The sequence below is a fragment of the Orcinus orca genome, chromosome 8, assembly GCF_937001465.1.
Source record: "Orcinus orca chromosome 8, mOrcOrc1.1, whole genome shotgun sequence".
NCBI lineage: Eukaryota > Metazoa > Chordata > Mammalia > Artiodactyla > Delphinidae > Orcinus > Orcinus orca.
The window spans coordinates 74,679,820-74,699,186 of NC_064566.1; the positions used below are offsets into that span (position 1 = coordinate 74,679,820).

General features: G+C 35.5%; 1 protein-coding gene across 1 annotated transcript in view; it reads left to right on the forward strand.

The window, feature by feature from the left end:
• Window positions 1-19,367, forward strand: part of CNTN5 (contactin 5) — a 1,406,915-nt gene that overhangs the window by 288,662 nt on the left and 1,098,886 nt on the right. Inside the window, exon 2 of the mRNA XM_049713144.1 lies at window positions 18,968-19,105. The gene's annotated coding sequence lies outside the window, so the exon portion shown is untranslated. The remainder of the gene's footprint in view (window positions 1-18,967; window positions 19,106-19,367) is intronic.

Sequence of the window (19,367 nt, forward strand, 5' to 3'; positions counted from 1 at the left end):
GTTTTCTCTGGATATATGCCCAGGAGTGGTATTGCTGGATCATATGGTAGCTCTATTTTTAGTTTTTAAGGAACCTCCATACTCTTCTCCATAGTCTAGGTTGTACCAATTTACATTCCCACCGACAGTGTAGGAGGGTTCCCTTTTCTCCACACCCTCTCCAGCATTTATTTTTTGTGGACTTTTTGATGATGACCATTCTGACTGGCATGAAGTGATACCTCATTGTAGTCTTGATTGGCATTTCTCTGATAATTAGTGATGTTGAACATCTTTTCTTGTGATTTTTGGCCACCTGTATGTCTCATGAAGAATATTTTAAAGTGGACACACAGTGGAATTGGCAGGGAGGCCAATTCAACGGCAAATGCAGAAAATATGTTAAATGAGTGGTAATAGAAATAGAGTAGACAAGGATCTGAAATATACATAGGGATCAAATAAACATGATTTGATAAATAATTGAATTCATTGTTGAGGAAGAATGAGATATCAGAGATGTCCTTAAGGTTTGTGGCTTTGCAAGATGAGAAGATGGTGGAATCAGTCACTGAGATTGAGAATACCAGAGGATGGTATGGTTATTGTTAAGTGTTGACAGGTTGATGAAAGGAAGCAGATATTGTTCCTGGTTTCAATTTTAAACATGTTAATTTTGTCATGACTTTGAGAAAGCCAAGGGAAAAATGGTTATAAATTTGGCAGTTGTTTGTGTTTAGGTTACCTCGGAAGAGATTATAGAGGAGAGATTAAAGAAGGCCAGGATTGAACTTTGATGAATCCCACACTTAAGAGCCTGATAGAGGAATATGTTTCTGCTAAGGTTCAAGAAAGCAAAATGGAATATTGGGAATGAAAGTAGACATTAATGGGAAAGGGAATGAATGTGAGGTGTGAAAATGAAGACAGTAAGTATAGTTATCTCTTTTGAGGATTGTGGTTGTGTTGTGTAGAAGTGAAACAGGGAAAAGTTAAAGGAGGATGTGGGGTTAAGAAAATGTTATACTTAATTTTTTGTGGTCAACTTGACTGGGACAGGGGCTGCAGACACATTTGGTCAAACATTATTCTAGTTGGGTCTGTGAGGGTGTTTCTGAAGGAGTTTGACGTTTGAATACATCAGCTTAGTAAAGCAGATTGTACTCCCTAATGTGGGTGGGCCCCATCCAGGGAATTGAAGGCCTGAAAAGAACAAACCGACTGTCGTTCATGTGAGTAAGAGGGAATTCCTCTGCCCAGCTGCTTTCAAGTTGGAACATCAGTTTTCTCCTGCTTTTGGACTTGAACTGAAACATTGGCAGTTCTTGGATCTGGAGCCTGCTGGTCTTCAGCCTGGACTATGCCCTTGGTTCTTCTGGATCTCCAGGTTACCAACTCCAAATGTTGGGATTTGTTATTATCCACAGTCACACTTCACGTTAGCCCATTTCCTTGTTTTATATATACATAGTCTGATACATATATGTATCCTACTATGTATATACTATCCATAGTCCATTTATATATCCTTACTTTGGCTTATTTCTCTTTCAACAAAAATTTAATGACCAGGTTCACTGTCCTTTGAAAGAATTCCCCATCATGGATATCTTTCAGAATCAGTCTGCCATAATATAGTGCTTACTCTCAGGATGTACATACAAACAGAGCAGATCTGTCCCTGACCCACGCTTGGCCTTTCCCTGTCTTGGTCAGCTGGCCACAGGAGCCCCTATGAAGGTACAGGGGTGAGCTAAGTGAGAGGCATTGTTGATCCAGTGATGAAAGTCGGGACCACCTCCACTGACACAGACCTTGCATAACATTGCGTAGAATCAACAGACAAACTTTACAGGAAAGGTGGTGTGAAAGTAGACACATGACAGTGGGAAACAGTGATCCAATTCACTTACCACTCTCTAGTTCTGATCATGTCTGATCTTGGATGCAGTATCTATATCTTTACCCAGAAGGACCAGACCACATCAGGAGGGCCAGAGGATTGCCCTCATAAACATATTCTTGATAGAGGAACTCAGTATTTTTGAGTGGTTTAGCCAGATGTCCCTATTATGAATATCAATATCTCACTCCTTTCCAATCAAGGCTCTGACACTGAGGTGACAGACTTGTTAGGTTTGAGAATTCACCTTTCTGGAGCTCACCTACTTTTATAATTAATTCACGGCCTCAGCCTCAAATATCTTGCCCTCTGCCTCTAAGAGATGATAATCTTTACATGCTAATTAAGAGGTGCTCTGATTTCACACTTTGAGTTGGTGATTAACAGTGGTGTTCTGGTAAACCAAACCGAATGCGTAATTTTAAAAACCCTAATTTATAGTGTTCACTGATACTGGGTTTAAATATTCCAATACTGGATGAATTAAATATTAATGGTAGCTTGAAAACTTTCTGAATATTTACCAATTGGCTATTGCAAGTGAGTTGCCTCTAGTACACTGCTGGAATCACTCCAAGCCTCTCTTTTTTTTTTTTTTTTTTTGGCGGTACGTGGGCTTCTCACCGTTGTGGCCTCTCCCGTTGCGGAGCACAGGCTCCGGACGCGCAGGCTCAGCGGCCATGGCTCACGGGCCTACTCGCTCCGCGGCATGTGGGATCTTCCCGGACCGGGGCACGAACCCGTGTCCCCTGCATCGGCAGGTGGACTCTCAACCACTACGCCACCAGGGAAGCCCCAAGCCTCTCTTTGTTTTCACAAAATAATTAATAGAACCTAACAAATTGTGTAAAGATTCAATATTTTTATTCTTTGCTCTCAGTGGCTATAATATTTGAAGAAAAAATCAATACATTTACAAATTAACGATTAGAAAAAATAAATATTTATTCAATTAGAAGAAACACGTTAAATGTAGTTATTTTTCTTCTCTTTCAAATATGGTATAAATTATTAATGAATGACATTATTATTTTTTATTCCAGTTTTATTGAGATAAAATTGACCTACAACACTTTATAAGCTTAAGATGTACAGCATAATTATTTGACTTACAATACTTCATGAAATGATTATCACATTAAGTTTAGTGAACATTTATCATCTCATATAGATTAAAAGGTAAGGAAATATTTTTTTTAAAGTTTCCTTGTGATGAGAATGCTCAAGATTTATTCTCTTAACAACCTTCATATATAACATACAGCAGTGTTAATTGTATTTATCATGTTGTACGTTATATCCCTAATACTTATTTATCTTATAATTGGAAGTTTGTACCTTTTGACCACCTTCATCCAATTCCTCCTCCCCCTACCCCCTGCCTCTGGTAACCATAAATCTGATCTTTTTTTCTGTTTGCTTGTTTGTTTGCTTTTGAAATTGACCTAAGGCACTATGTTAGTTCCTGTTACACAACATAGTGATTAGATATTTCTACACATTACAAGTTATCACCACAATAAGTCTAGTTACAATATGTCACCATACAAAAATATTACAGAGTTACTATATTCCCCACACCATACATTTCATCCCCTTGACTCATTTATTTTGTAACTGGAAGTTTGTACCTCTTGATCTCCCTCATCTATTGCTTTCTCTGGCAACCACTTGTTTGTTCTCTGTATCTATAACTCTGTTTCTGTATTGTTATGTTTGTTCATTTGTTTTGTTTCCACATATAAGCAAAATCATATAGAATTTGTCTTTACCTGTCTGACTTATTTTACTTGGCATCATAACTCTAGGTCCATCCATGTTTTCTCAAATGGCAAGAGTTAATTTTTTGTGGCTGAAAAATATTCCATTGTGGGTATATATATATATATACATATATAGACAGATAGATAGATATAGATATATATCATATCTTCTTTATATATTCCTCTGTTGATGGACACTTAGGTTGCTTTCATATCTGGGCTAATATAAATAAATCTACAATGAATAATGCTTTTGTTTTCTTTGGATAAATACCAAGAAGTGGAATTGCTGGTCATATGGTAGTTCTATTTTTAATTTTTTGAGGAACATCCACACTCTTTTCTATAGTCATTTTACCAAGTTACATTCCCACCAACAGTTCCCTTTTCTCACATTCTTACCAAAGCTTGTTATTGGTTGTCTTTTTTGATAATAGCAATTCTGATAGGTTTGAGGTGATATCTCATTGTGGTTTTGATTTTCATTTCCCTGATGATTAGTGATGCTGAGCATCTTTTCATGTGCCTGTTGGCCATCTGCATCTTCTTGGGAAAAATGTCTATTCAGATTCTTTGTCCACTTTTTGATCAGGTTGTTTGCTTTTTTGATGTTGAGTTGTATGAGTTCTGTGTAAATTTTGGATATTAACCTCTTATTGGATATATTATTTGCCAATATCTTCTCCCATTCATTAGGTGGCCTATTAGTTTTGTTGATAGTTTCCTTCACTATGCAAATGCTTTTTAGATTGAGGTAGTCCCATTTGTTTATTTTTGCTTTTGTTTCCCTTGTCTGAGGAGACATATCCAAAAAATTATTATTAAAACCTATGCCATAGAGCTTATAGTATATGTTTTCTTCTAGAAGTTTTATGGTTTCAGGTCTTACAGTTAAGTCTAATCCATTTTCAATGTTTTTGTGTGCATAATGTGAAAGAGTAGTCCATTTTCATTTGTTTGCTTGTAGGTGTCCAATTGTCCAACACTGTTTATTGAAGAGGCTGTCTTTTCCCCATTGTATAGTCATGCCCCTTTCTTGTAGATTAATTGCCCATATAAGTGTGGGTTCTTTTCTTGGCTTGCTATTCTTTTCCATTGGTCTATGTGTCTGTTTTTGTGCCAGTACTATACTCTTTTGATTACTGTAGCTTTGTAGTATAGTTTGAAATCAAGGTGTTTGATACCTCCAGCTTTGTTCTTATTTCTCAGGATTGTTTTATTTAGTCAGGATCTTTTGTATTTCCATACAAATTTTAGGATTATTTGTTCTAATTCTGTGAAGAATGCTGTTTGTGTTTTTACAGGGATTGCAATGAATCTGTAGATTGCCTTGAGTAGTATGATCATTTTAACAATATTATTTTTTCCAATCCATGAACATGGTATCTCTTTCCATCTGTCTGTATCATCTTCAGTTTCTTTCATTGATGTCTTATAGTTTTCTGAGTACAGGTCTTCTACCTCTTCAGTAGATTTATTCCTAGGCATTTTATTTCTTTGATGTGACTGAGAATGGAATTGTTTTCTTAATTTATCTTTCTGATAGTTTGTTGTTAGTGTATATAAGCACTATATATAAAAATATACTATTTATGTATATTAATTTTGTATCCTGCAACTACCAAATTTATTGATGCATTCCAGTAGCTTTTAATGGTACCTTTAGGATTTTCTATGTATAGTGTTATGTCATCTGCCAACAATGGCAGTTTTACTTCTTTCTTTCCAATTTGTATTCCTTTTTTTCCCTTTTCTTGTATGACTGCTGTTGCTAGAACTTCCAACACTATGCTGAATAATGGTTGTGAGAGTGGGCATCCTTGTCTTGTTCCTTGCATGGCATAATTATTGACAGTTTTGTTTCATTGAAATATGAGGAAGAATTATACCTTCAAAATTTAGCATTTTGTTTGGCACTTGATTTAATAGTTTCAGTAGAAAGACTAACTTGTGACAAAAAAGAGTGTTGACTGAGTATCTCATCTCAAAAGGAGGTCATTTCAAAGGAGAGTTGAAAGAGCCTGGAAGAGTGGGATGATGAAAATAAGAATGTTCTGTTGTTGCCTATAATCATCCCTGACCTGTCAGACTTGTTTCTTTGTTAACTGCTATGTTTCTGAGAATTCTGACACTTATGCATTTCTTTAATATGATTTTCTTTGTTTTTGAAATGAGTATACCTTATGAAAACAAGCATTAACTAAGTTACAACCAAGTTAAATTCAGTCGTCTGTGTGTATATTTTGGCGTAAATTTAAAATTTCATTAAGAAAGTTCTCACTTTAGGTTAGAAGACTTAAGGATATATGAAGAACTCTAGAAGTGGGGAAAAGAAACAGATACATCAATGCATGGCAATACTTCTAATAAGAGAAGTTGTAATAAGTTCCACAATAGTAAGAACACAACATAATTAGATCTGTCTGGAGTTGTAAGGAAAACTTAAGAGGACATCCAGCCTGAACAGAAATTTTAATATGAATGGAAGTTCTTTAGGTGAATGAGGGTAGGAAGGTCATTTGAAGCATAGAACTGTGCTGGATACTATCTTGAAGTTAACATGTTGTTAATAAAGATTAAATGTCAATTTAAGCCTTAGCTGTGAGTTCTTTTAAGGTTATTTTTTTTGTTTGTTTTCCTACTCATTGACACATTTGAAGTAGAAAACTAACAGTGGATTCTATTAAAGGCAATTATCTTGCAAAAAGACTAATTATTTTCCAGTCTGATAAAGGAGAGAAAAGAGAAAAATTATATATATATATATATATATATATATATATATATAAAGAATATATATGAATTGGAAATAATTTGAAATAGAGGAATTTAGAAATGTAGAAGAGAAAAGGAAAATATCAAGCAACTGTACAATTTTAGGCTGGTTATAAGGACTTACTCTTTTCCTTGTGCAAAGTAAAATTCATGTTAGATCTAAAAAAAGTCACAGCAGAACCACATAAGAGTAAGTGAAGCAAGGTTATGAATAATGAGACAAGTCACCTCCTTTTTGAGTAAGTCACCTAGGACTTCTGGGTGAACTTTGATCTACTTTTAAAAGAAGTGGTGAGAAAAAGATGGGTTGGCAAAAATTGTAACCTTTCATAAAGTCCAATTTGAGACAGACATAGCAACTAACATGTAAAACTGAGATTAGAAAGAAGTTTCTCATCTATCATTTCTTGAGACATTTATTATAATTCTTCAAGTAGACAGAGGATCTGACACCATTATCCCCATTCTAAGGCATTTTCTCAGAAATGCTGAATTACTTACTTATGATCTAAGAGTAAGTTAGTGGCTAATGCCTAAGGAAATCTTACTTTGACTCCAAATGGAGTAGTTTCTTTACCAAAACATATTGTCTTAAAGACAGGCATGAGCTTATTTCAGACACTAGACTGAAAGGTTTTGCTTCTGAGAAGCAAACTTGAAGAGAGAATTTGAAAACACAACAACACTACCATTCATTATTCTTTCTTTCTTGCTGTATTAACTCATAATTAAGGTGAGAAAATAATAATAATTAGTATTATGTATTAAATGCTTGATATATGTCAGGCATGTTGGTAAGCATTTAATGAGCATTACTTCATTTAATTTTCTCAATATTTCCATAATTAAAAAAAAAAAAAAAAAGATGTACCATGTCATCTTAAAAAGGTAATGACAATAACGGGAACATGGAATTCTGAATTCCAAAGAATTCTTCTTAATGAAAGTCCAAGCTGAAAGAAACATAATTCTTCAAGTTCTTAAATAAGCTTTTGCTGGTTACCTAGGTAACTATCTCTCTGCCAAAGTTTATAACTTCAGGGGAAAAGAAATCATGCCTGTCTTTAAAATAAAAATGGGGGTTCTAAGGTACAGAGTAGAAATGTATAATTTTCACAGTGTTAGGAAGAGAAAGAAAAGTAAGAAAAGAGGAAAGAAGAGAGAATGAAGAAAGAAAAAAGGAAGGAATGGAGGGATAGAGACAAGGAGAGATAACAGAAGGAAATAAAAGAAACGTGTAAGCTTCTCCTCATAATTCCTCACCAAAAAATACAACAGTTTTACTTGTTAAGAACGCAATTGGGTTTCTTTTGAAGTGACCTTAGAATACATTATCTGTTTTCTGGAATAGTTTATATATATATATGTGTGTGTGTGTGTGTGTGTGTGTGTGTGTGTATAATATTTATTTATTTATTTTTAGCTGAGTTGGGTCTTTGTTGCTGCACATGGGCTTTCTCTAATTGAGGCAAGTGTGGGCTACTCTTCGTTGTGGTGCACAGGCTTCTCATTGCGGTGGCTTCTCTTGTTGCAGAACACGGGCTCTAGTCATGCAGGCTTCAGTAGTTGTAGCTCGCGGGCTCTAGAGCACAGGCTCAGTAGTTGTGGTGCTCAGTAGTTGTGGCTTAGTTGCGCTGCGGCATGTGGGATCTTCCCGGACCAGGGCTCGAACCCGTGTCCCCTACATTGACAGGCGAATTCTTAACCACTGTGCCACCAGGGAAGCCCTGGAATAGTGTTATACTTGGAGTATGAGCTGCAAAAGTAAGATTAGCCTTCTGTTTTATCAGAAAAAGTGAATTCTCTACTACAGTGATAGTTAGAATTTGGACCTGATATGAGAAATGCAAACCAGGATTAGAGAAAATCTTTGGTTTAGGCCACATGAAATTACTTATGTTCCACTGTATTTGTCTAATATAAATGTCAATCTCCTATGGTTCTAACTAATATAGGTAAGACTCATAAAGATCAATAATCTTTAGTGGTGAAGACTACAAGCAATTGAAATATTTTTTCTCAAGCCGATCATCAAATATGCACCTTAGGTTTCCCTTGACTCTTGGTAATGTCTCAACATGGACTCTCAGTTAATGGCCTCAGTCACTCTGAAGTTATTAATCTAATGTTTCAAAATTTACATCACAGTTTACTTATTTGATATAAGACATATTGTTTGTATGGGTAGCTATGCTCTGGTTTTGATGCTGGTACATTCACAAATCTATCAAGAGCAAATTTTAGAAAAATACCCATTTTATTGAACGGAGAATTTCTTTCGAACAGTAAACTTCATTATAAGTAAAAAAAAATAGAGATGGTCTCACACATGTAAGTTACCTATAAGTCAGCAACTACATACACTTCAATAATTTTCAAACATGTTTAAAAATGAAAGTCACAAGTTTTTAAGAAGAAATACCTATTATAAATCCCTTAAATAAATGGAAAACAAAAATATAATGTGAATGCTAAAAATACGACAGAAGTATTATAAAAAATTTTAAAAAGGTGAAATATAAGAATAAGTTAATGTGTTAATTTTTACTTCAGTTTCATTGAGGTATAAATGACATATAAATGTCATTTATTAAATTTCATATATTAAATGATATTTAAAGTGTACATCGGGATGATTTGATGCCTGTATATATTGTGAAATGATTCCTCCAATCTAGTTAATTAACAGATATTCCAACTCACACATTTATCTTTTTGCTGTTGCTGTTAAGAACATTTAAGCTCTGTTCTCTTAGCAATTTTCAATTACACACTACAGTGTGATAAACTCTATTCACCATGTTTACATCAGATACTCAGACTTTTTCTTCTTATAGCTGAAAGTGTGTATCCATTAATAAACCACTCCCTAATTCCTTCATCCTCTAGCCCACATCAGACTCTGTTTCTATGACTTGACCTTTCTTTTCTTTTTTTTTTTTTTTTGTTTTAGATTCCACATATAAATGATACCATGCATTATTTGTCTCTCCTTGTCTGGCTTATTTCACTTAGCATAGTATTCTCAAGGTCCATCCATGTTGTTGAAAATGACAAGATTTCCATCTTTCTTATAGCTGAACAGTATTTCATCATATGTATATATGCTACATCTTCTTTATCCATTCATTCCTTCAGAGAAACTTAGGTTGTTTTTATTATTTGGCTATTGTGAATAATGCTGCAGTAAACTTGGGAATGAACATATGTCTTCAATATCCCATTTTTATTTCCGTAGGATATATATGCATAGTGGGGTTGCTGGAATATATGATAGCTTTATTTCCTTTTCTCCACATCCTTGCCTGCACTTGTTATCACTTGTCTCCATGGTAACCACTCTAAAATATGAGGTGATATCTCATTTTGGATTTGATTTGTGTTCGCCTGATGATTAGTGATGTTGAGCACTTTTTTATGTAACTTTTGACAATTTTTTTGTCTACTTAGGAAAACTGTTCATTCAGTTTCTATGCCCATTTTAAACTGGATTCTCTATTTTTTAAACATATTTATTGGATAATAATTGCTTTACATTGTTGTGTTAGTTTCTGCTGTATAAAAAAGTGAATCGGCTATATGTATACTTATATCCCCATATCATCTCCCTCTTGCATCTCCCTCTCACCCTCCCTATCCCACTGCTCTAGGTGGTCACAAAGCACGAGCTTATATCCTTGTGCTATGTGGCTGCTGCCCACTACAAATCTATTTTACATTTGGTTGTATATATATGTCATTGCCACACTCTTCATCCCAGCTTACCCTTCTCCCTCCCTGTGTCTTCAAGTCCATTCTCTACGTCTACGTCTTTATTCCTGTCCTCCCCCTAGCTTCTTCAGAACCTTTTTTTTCTTTTAGATTCCATATATATGTGCTAGCATACAGCATATGCTAGCATACATATTTGTTTTTCTCTTTCTGACTTACTTCACTCTGTAAGGCAGATACTAGGTCCATCCACCTCAATACAAATAACTCAATTTCATTTCTTTTTATAGCTGAGTAATATTACATTGTATATATGTGCCACATCTTCCTTATCCATTCTTCTGTCATGGGACACTTAGGTTGCTTCCACATCCTGGCTATTGTAAATAGTGCTGCAATGAACATTGTGGTACATGACTCTTTTTGAGTTTTGGTTTTCTCAGAGTATATGACAAGTAGTGTGATGGTTGGGTCATATGGTAGTTCTATATTTAGATTTTTAAACCTCCACACTGTTCTCCATAGTGGTTGTATCAATTTACATTCCCACCAACAGTGTAGGAGGGTTCCCTTTTCTCCAAACCCTCTCCAGCATTTATTGTTTGTAGATTATTTAATGATGGCCATTCTGAATGGTGTGAGGAGATACCTCATTGTAGTTTTGATTTGCAGTTCTCTAATGATTAGTGATGTTGAGCATCCTTTCATGTTTGTTGGCAATCTGTATATCTTCTTTGGAGAAATGCCTATTTAAGTCTTCTGTCTATTTTTAGATTAGGTTGTTTGTTTTTTGATATTGAGCTGCATGAGCTGCTTGTATATTTTGGAGATTAATCCTTTGTCAGTTGCTTCATTTGCAAATATTTTCTCCCATTCTGAGGGTTGCCTTTTCATCTTGTTTATGGTTTCCTTTGCTGTGCAAAAGCTTTTAAGTTTCACTAGGTCCCATTTGTTTATTTTTCTTTTTATTTCCATTTCTCTAAGATGTGGGTCAAAAGATTCTTGCTGTGATTTATGTCATAAAGAGTTCTGCCTATATTTTCCACTAAGAGTTTTATAGTGTCTGACCTTACATTTAGGTCTTTAATCCATTTTGAGTTTATTTTTCTATACGGTATTAGAGACTGTTCTAATTTCATATAGCTGCCCAAGTTTTCCCAGCACCATTTATTGAAGAGGTTGTCTTTTCTCCATTGAATATTCTTGCCACTATTATCAGAAATAAGGTGACCATGTGTGTGTGGGTTTATCTCTGGGCTTTCTATCCTGTTTCATTGATCTATATTTCTGTTTTTATGCCAGTACCATACTATCTTGATTACTGTAGCTTTGTGGTATATTCTGAAGTCAGGGAGCCTGATTCCTCCAGCTCCATATTTCTTTCTCAAGATTGCTTTGGCTATTCGGGGTCTTTAGTGTTTCCATACAAATTGTGAAATTTTTAGTTCTAGTTCTGTGAAAAATGCCAGTGGTAGTTTGATAAGGATTTCACTGAATCTATAGATTGCTTCGGGTAGTATAGTCATTTTCACAATGTTGATTCTTCCTATCCAAGAACATGGTATATCTCTCCATCTGTTTGTTTGTTTGATAGAAATTATCATCTTTAATTTCTTTCACCAGTGTCTTATAATTGTCCGCATACAGAGTTTTGTCTCCTTAGGTAGGTTTATTCCTAGGGTTTTTATTCTTTTTGTTGCAATGGTAAATGGGAGTGTTTCCTTAATTTCTCTTTCAGATTTTTCATCATTAGTGTATAGGAATGCAAGGGTTTCTGTGCATTAATTCTGTATCCTGCTACTTTACCCAATTCATTGATTAGCTCTAGTAGTTTTCTGGTAGTATCTTTAGGATTCTGTATGTATAGTATCATGTCATCTGCTAACAGTGACAGCTTTACTTCTTTTCCGATTTTGATTCCTTTTAGTTCTTTTCCTTCTCTGATTGCTGTGGCTAAAACTTCCAAAACAATATTGAATAATAGTGATAAGAGTAGACAACCTTGTCTTGTTCCTGATCTTAGTGGAAATGCTTTCAGTTTTTCACAATTGAGGATGATGTTGGCTGTGGTTTTCTCATTTATGACCTTTATTATGTTGAGGTAAGTTCCCTCTATGACTAGTTTCTGGAGGGTTTTATCATTGATGGGTGTTGAATTTTGTTGAAAGCTTTTTCTGAATCTATTGAGATGATCATATGGTTTTTATCCTTCAATTTGTTAATATGGTGTATCACATTGATTGATTTGTGTATATTGAAGAATCCTTGCATTCCTGGGATAAACTCCACTTGATCATGCTGTAAGATCCTTTTAATGTGCTGTTGAATTCTGTTTGCTAGTATTTTGTTGAGGATTTTTGCATCTATATTCATCAGTAATATTGGCCTGTAGTTTTCTTGCTTTGTGACATCTTTGTCCGGTTTTGGTATTAGGGTGATGGTGGCCTCGTAGAATGACTTTGGGAGTGTTCCTCCCTCTGCTATATTTTGGAAGAGTTTGAGAAGGATGGGTGTTAGCTCTTCTCTAAATGTTTGATAGAAATCACCTATTAAGCCATCTGTTCCTGAGCTTTTGTTTGTTGGAGGATTTTTAATCACAGTTTCAACTCCAGTGCTTGTGATTGTTCTGTTTATATTTTCTATTTCTTCCTGGTTCAGTCTTGGAAGGTTATACCTTTCTAAGAATTTGTCCATTTCTTCCAGGTTGTCCATTTTATTGGCATAGAGTTGCTTGTAGTAATCTCTCATGATCTTTTGTATTTCTGCAGTGTCAGTTGTTACTTCTCCTTTTTCATTTCTAATTCTGTGGATTTGAGTCTTCTCCCTTTTTTTCTTGATGAGTCTGTCTAATGCTTTCTCAATTTTTTTTATCTTCCTTAGGAACCACCTTTTAGATTTATTGATCTTTGCTATAGTTTCCTTCATTTCTTTTTCATTTATTTCTGATCTGATCTTTATGATTTCTTTATGTCTGCTAACTTAGGGCATTTTTTTGTTCTTCTTTCTCTAATTGCTTTATGTGTAAGTTTAGGTTGTTTATTTGACGTTTTTCTTGTTTCTTGAGGTAGGATTGTATTGCTATAAACTTCCCTCTTAGTCCTGCTTTTGCTACATCCCATAGGTTTTGGGTCATCGTGTGTTCAATGTCATTCGTTTCTAGGTATTTTTTTTACTTCCTCATTGATTTCTTCAGTGATTTCTTGGTTATTTAGTAGTGTATTGTTTAGCCTCCATACGTTTGTATTTTCTACAGTTTTTTTTTTTTTCCTGTAATTGTATCTAGTCTCATAGTGTTGTGGTCGGAAAAAGATACTTGATACAATTTCACTTTTCTTAGATTTACCAAGGCTTTATTTGTGACCCAAGATATAATCTATCCTGGAGAATGTTCCATGAGCACTTGAGAAGAAAGTGTATTCTGTTGTTTTGGATGGGATGATCTATAAATATCAATTAAGTCCATCTTGTGTAATGTGTCATTTAAAGCTTGTGTTTCCTTATTTATTTTCATTTTGGTTGATCTGTCCATTGGTGTTGTGGGGTGTTAAAGTTCCCTATTATTATTGTGTTACTGTCGATTTCCCCTTTTATGGCTGTTACCATTTGCCTTATGTATTGCGGTGCCCCTATATTGGGTGCATAAATATTTACAATTGTTATATCTTCTTCTTAGATTGATCCCTTGATCATTATATAGTGTCCTTCTGTGTGTCTTGTGTTAGTCTTTATTTTGAAGTCTAATTTTTCTAATATGAGAATTGCTCCTCCAGCTTTCTTTTGATTTCAATTTGCATGGAATATCTTTTTCCACCCCCTCACTTTCAGTCTGTTTGTGTCCCTAGGTCTGAAGTGGGTCTCTTGTAGATAGCATATATATGGTCTTTTTATTGTATCCATTCAGTCAGTCTATGTCTTTTGGTTGGAGCATTTAATCCATTTACATTTAAGGTAATTATCAATATGTATGTTCCTATTACCATTTTCTTAATTGTTTGGTGTTTGGTATTGTAGGTCTTTTCCTTCTCTTGTGTTTCCTGCCTAGAGAAGTTCCTTTAGCATTTGTTGTAAAGCTGGCTTGGTGGTGCTGAATTCTCTTAGCTTTTGCTTGTCTGTAAAGATTTTAATTTCTTAGTTGAATCTGAATGAGATCCTTGCTGGGTAGAGTAATCTTTGTTGTAAGTTTTTACCTTTCATCACTTTAAATACATGCTGCCACTCTTTTCTGGCTTGCAGAGTTTCTGTTGAAAAATCAGCTGTTAACCTTATGGGGATTCCCTTGTATATTATTTGTTGCTTTTCCCTTGCTACTTTCAATATTTTTTCTTTGTATTTAATTTTTGATAGTTTGATTAATATGTGTCTTGGCATATTTCTCCTTGGATTTATCTTGTATGGGACTCTCTGTGATTCCTGGACTTGATTGACTATTTTCTTTCCGATATTTGGGAAGTTTTCAACTATAATCTCTTCAAATATTTTCTCAGTCCCTTTCTTCTTCTCTTCTTCTTCTGGGACCTCTGCAATTTGAATGTTGGTGCATTTAATGTTGTCCCAGAGGTCTCTGCCTCTGTCCTCAATTCTTTTCATTCTTTTTTCTTTATTTTGCTCTATGGTAGTTATTTCCACTGTTTTATCTTCCAGGCCACTTCCGTTCTTCTGCCTCAGTTATTCTGGTATTGATTCCTTCTAGAGAATTTTTAAATTCATTTATTGTGTTGTTCATCATAGTTTGTTTGCTCTTTAGTTCTTCTAGGTCCTTGTTATACATTTCTTTTAGTCTCTCCATTCTATTTCCAAGATTTAAATCATCTTTACTATAATTACTCTGAATTCTTTTTCAGGTAGACTACCTATTTCCTCTTCATTTGGTCTGGAGGGCTTTTACCTTGCTCCTTCATCTGCTGCGTGTTTCTGTGTCTTCTCATTTTGCTTAACTTACTGTGTTTGTGGTCTCCTTTTTCACAGGCTGCAAGTTCCTAGTTCCCATTGTTTTTGATATCTGCCCCCAGTGGGTAAGGTTGGTTCAGTGGGTTGTGTAGACTTCCAGCTGGAGGTGACTGGTGCCTGTGTTCTGGTGGGTGAGCCTGGATCTTCTCTTTTTTGTGGGCAGGACCACATCTGGTGGTTTGTTTTCAGGTGTCTGTGAACTTATTATGATTTTAGGCAGTCTCTCTGCTAATGAGTGGGGTTGTGTTCCTGTCTTGCTACTTGTTTGGCATAGGGTGTTCATCACTGGAGCTTGCTGGTCATTGCATGGAGCTGGGTCTTAGTGTTGAGAGGGAGATTTCTGGGAGAGTTCTCACCAATTGATATTATGTGGGGCTGGGAGGTCTCTGGTGGTCCAATGTCTCGAACTCGGCTGTCCCACCTCAGAGGCTCAGGCCTGACAGCCAGCTGGAGCACCAAGACCCTGTCAGCCACATGGCTCAGAAGAAAAGGCAGAAAAAAAGAAGAAAAAGAAAAAAGTAAGTAAAGTTATTGAAATATATTTTTTTAATTATGGAAATAAAAAAAAATTAAAAAGTAATAGGAAAAAAAAAAAAGAAGAGAGCAGCCAAACCAATAAATGAATCCACCAGTGATAACAAATGCTAAAAATTAAACTAAGATAAGCATAAAAATCTGAAACTGGTCAGTCGCATACAGCAAATCCCCAGTCTACAATTTCTCCCAAAGTCCACCACCTCAATTTTAGGGTGATTGGTTGTCTATTTAGGTATTCCACAGATGCAGGGTACATGAAGTTGATTGTGCAGATTTAATCCACCGCTTCTGGAAAGGGAGAAATTTCCCTTTCCCTCTTCTTTGTTCGCACAGCTTCTGTGGTTCAGCTTTGGATTTAGCCCTGCCTCTGCATGTAGGTCACCCTCTGACATCTGTTCTTCACCCAGACAGGAGGGTGTTAAAGGAGGGGTTAAAGGAGCAGCTGATTAGGGGGATCTGGCTCATTGTGGCTGGAGGGAGGGAGGGGTACGGAATGCAGGGCGAGCCTGCGGCGGCAGTGGCCAGCATGATATTGCAACAGCCTGAGGCATGCCGTGTGTTCTTCCAGGGAAGTTGTCCCTGGATCACGGGACCCTGGCAGTGGTGGGCTGCACAGACTCCCCGGAGGGGACATTTGGATAGTAACCTGTGCTTGCACCCAGGATTCTTGGTGGCTGCAGCAGCAGCATTAGCGTTTCATGCCCATCTCTGTTCCGTACTGATAGCCGTGGCTCATGCACATCTCTGGAGCTTGTTTAGGTGGTTCTCTGAATCTCCTCTCCTTGTACACCCCAAAACAATGGTCTCTTGACTTTTAGGCAGTTCCATACTTTTCCCTGGACTCCCTACCATTTAGCTGTGGCACACTAGCCCCCTTCAGGCTGTGTTCACGCAGCCAACCCCAGTCCTCTCCCTGGGATCTGACCTCTGAACCCCAAGACTCAGCTCCCAGCCCCTATCCTCCCCGGTGTGTGAGCAGACAAGGCTTTCAGGCTGATGAGTGCTAGTCAGCACTGATCCTCTGTATGGAAATCTCTCTGCTTTGCCCTCTGAACCTGTTGCTGAGCTCTCCTCTGTGGCTCTGAAGCTTCCCCCCACCTACCCCCTGTCTCTGCCAGTGAAGGGGCTTCCTAGTGTGTGGAAACTTTTCCTCCTTCAAGCTCCCTGAGGTGCAAGTCCCCTCCCTATTCTTTTGTCTCTGTTTTTTCTTTTTTTCTTTTACCCTACCAAGGTATGTGGGGAGTTTCTTGCCTTTTGGGAAGTCTGAGGTCTTCTGCCAGCATTCAGTAGGTGTTCTGTAGCAGCTGTTCCACATGTAGATATATTTTTGATGTATTTGTGGGGAAGAAGTTGATCTCTATGTCTTACTCCTCTGCCATCTTGAAGGTCCTCCTCTGGATTCTCTATTTTTTTTTTTGTTTGTTTTTTGGTTTTGCTGTTGATTTGTATGAGTTCCTTGTATATTTTGGACATTAACTCCTTATCAGACAAATGATTTGCAAATATTTTCTCCCATTCCATATGATGCTTTTTCACTTTGTTGATTTTTTCCTTTGCTGTGCAGAAGCTTTTTAGTTTGGTATAGTCTCACCTATTTATTTTTGCTTTTGTTATCTTCACTTTTGGTGTCAAATCCAAAAAATAATTGCCAAGATCAGTGCCAAGGGGCTTACCCCATGTGTTTTTTTCTAGTAGCTTTGTGGTTTCAGGTCTCATATTGATGTATTCAATCCACTTTGAGTTGATTTTTGTGTATGGTGTGAGACAGGGGTCTAGTTTCATTCTTTTACATGTGGTTGTCTACTTTCCCCAGTACCTTTTATTAAAGAAATTGTCTTTTCCCCATATACATATTCTTGGCTCCTTTCTCATAAATTAATTGATCATATGAACATGGGTTTATTTTTGAGCTATCTATTCTGTTCCATGGATCTGTGTGTCTGTGTTTATGCCAGTACCATACTGTGTTGATTACTATAGCTTTGTAATACAGTGTGAAATCAGTAAATGAGAGGCCTCCAATTTCATTCTTCCTTTTCAAGATTGCTTTGGCTCTTCAGGGTTTTCATGGTTCTATACAAATTTTAAGATGTTTTTTTCTATTTCTGTGAAAAATGCCACTGGAATTTTGATAGGGATTACACTGAATTTTTAGATCACTTTGAGTAATGTGGACATTTTAACCATATCAATTTTTCCAATGCATTAGCACAGAATATCTTTCCTTATTTTGTATCTCCTTCAGTTTCTTCCATCAATATTTTATAGTTTTCAGTATACAGGTCATTTACCACCTTGGTTAAATTTATTCCTATGTACTTTATTCTTTTTGATGCAATTTAAACAGATTATTTTTTAAATTTCTCTTTTGAAAGTTTGTTACTAGTGTATAGAAATACAAATGAGTTTTGCATTTTGATTTTGTATCCTTCAAATTTACTGAATTTGTTCATTAGTTCTAATTTTCTTTTTTGAGTCTTTAGGTTTTTCTATGTATAATATCATGTCATCTGCAAATAGAGATGTTTTTACTTCTTCCTTTTTGATTTAGATGCATTTTATTTCTTTTTTCTTTGCCTAATGACTCAGGCTAGAACTTCCAGTACTATGTTGAATAAATGTGGTAAGACTGGGCATCCTTGTCTTATTCCTTATCTTAGAGGGAAAGGTTTCATCTTTTCATTGTTTAGTATAGTGTTAGCTGTGGGTGTGTCATGTATGACTTTCATTATGTTGATATAGATTCCCTCTATGCCCAGTTTGTTGAGAGTGTTTATCATAAAGAGATGTAGTGTATCACATTGATTGATTTACAGATGTTGAACAACATTAACAAAATAAAGAATAAAAACCATATAAGCATCTGAATAAATGAAGAAAAAAGCATTTGACAAATTCAACAATATTTATGATAAATACTTGTGTTCCATGTGTTAATGAGAAAAAAAGTGTATTCTGCTGCTGTTGGATGAAATGTTCTGTAAATATCTGTAAGTCCATCAGGTCTTACATACAGTTTAAATTCAATTCTTCCTTATGGTTTTCTAACTGAATGATGTGTTAAATGTTTTAAGCTTTTGAAATACATGAAAATTTACCTTGTGATATGCTTTTGTGTTTACTAGCAAATATAAATTACAAAGGAAAAATTAAATCTGATAATGTAACAACTCTATATTTAATTAGAAGTATTATAAATACATGTTGATATTGGTAAATAGCATAGTAATTTTCTGTATAAATAAAGAAATTACATAAGATATTTAATAAGAAAATTGGATTTAATTCAAACAATGGAAATTTGAAGGAAAAATTATTTGTAACCATAATAACAGATGTATTTTCTTAACAGGTGACCTTAAAGGATTGCCATTCAGTGTCATTCAAGATCTACTAAGCATCATTTTTGCATGACTACGGCAAAAGGATATCTTTACAGAAGCAGTTCCTTTTTGAAGTTTATAATCTGGGCCCTGTTTTCAGACAGAAGGTACAGTTCATCTTTTATTAATATACCTTTGAAATGAAAAGAATGTTGAAAGGAAAAGAAAAATAAAGCCTGTGTGTGCCATTTATGGAACTCCTTAACAATAGCTCAATATTCTAAAGATCAAATTTTTTGTTTACTCTAAATAAGTGCTTTATTTTAAATTGAAAAAAACCTTGTGTTAGTAAACATAAACACTCTACAAATATTCTAGTAATAATATTAAAGTGAAAATAGTAAAAAATTTTGTCTTTATTAAAATTTT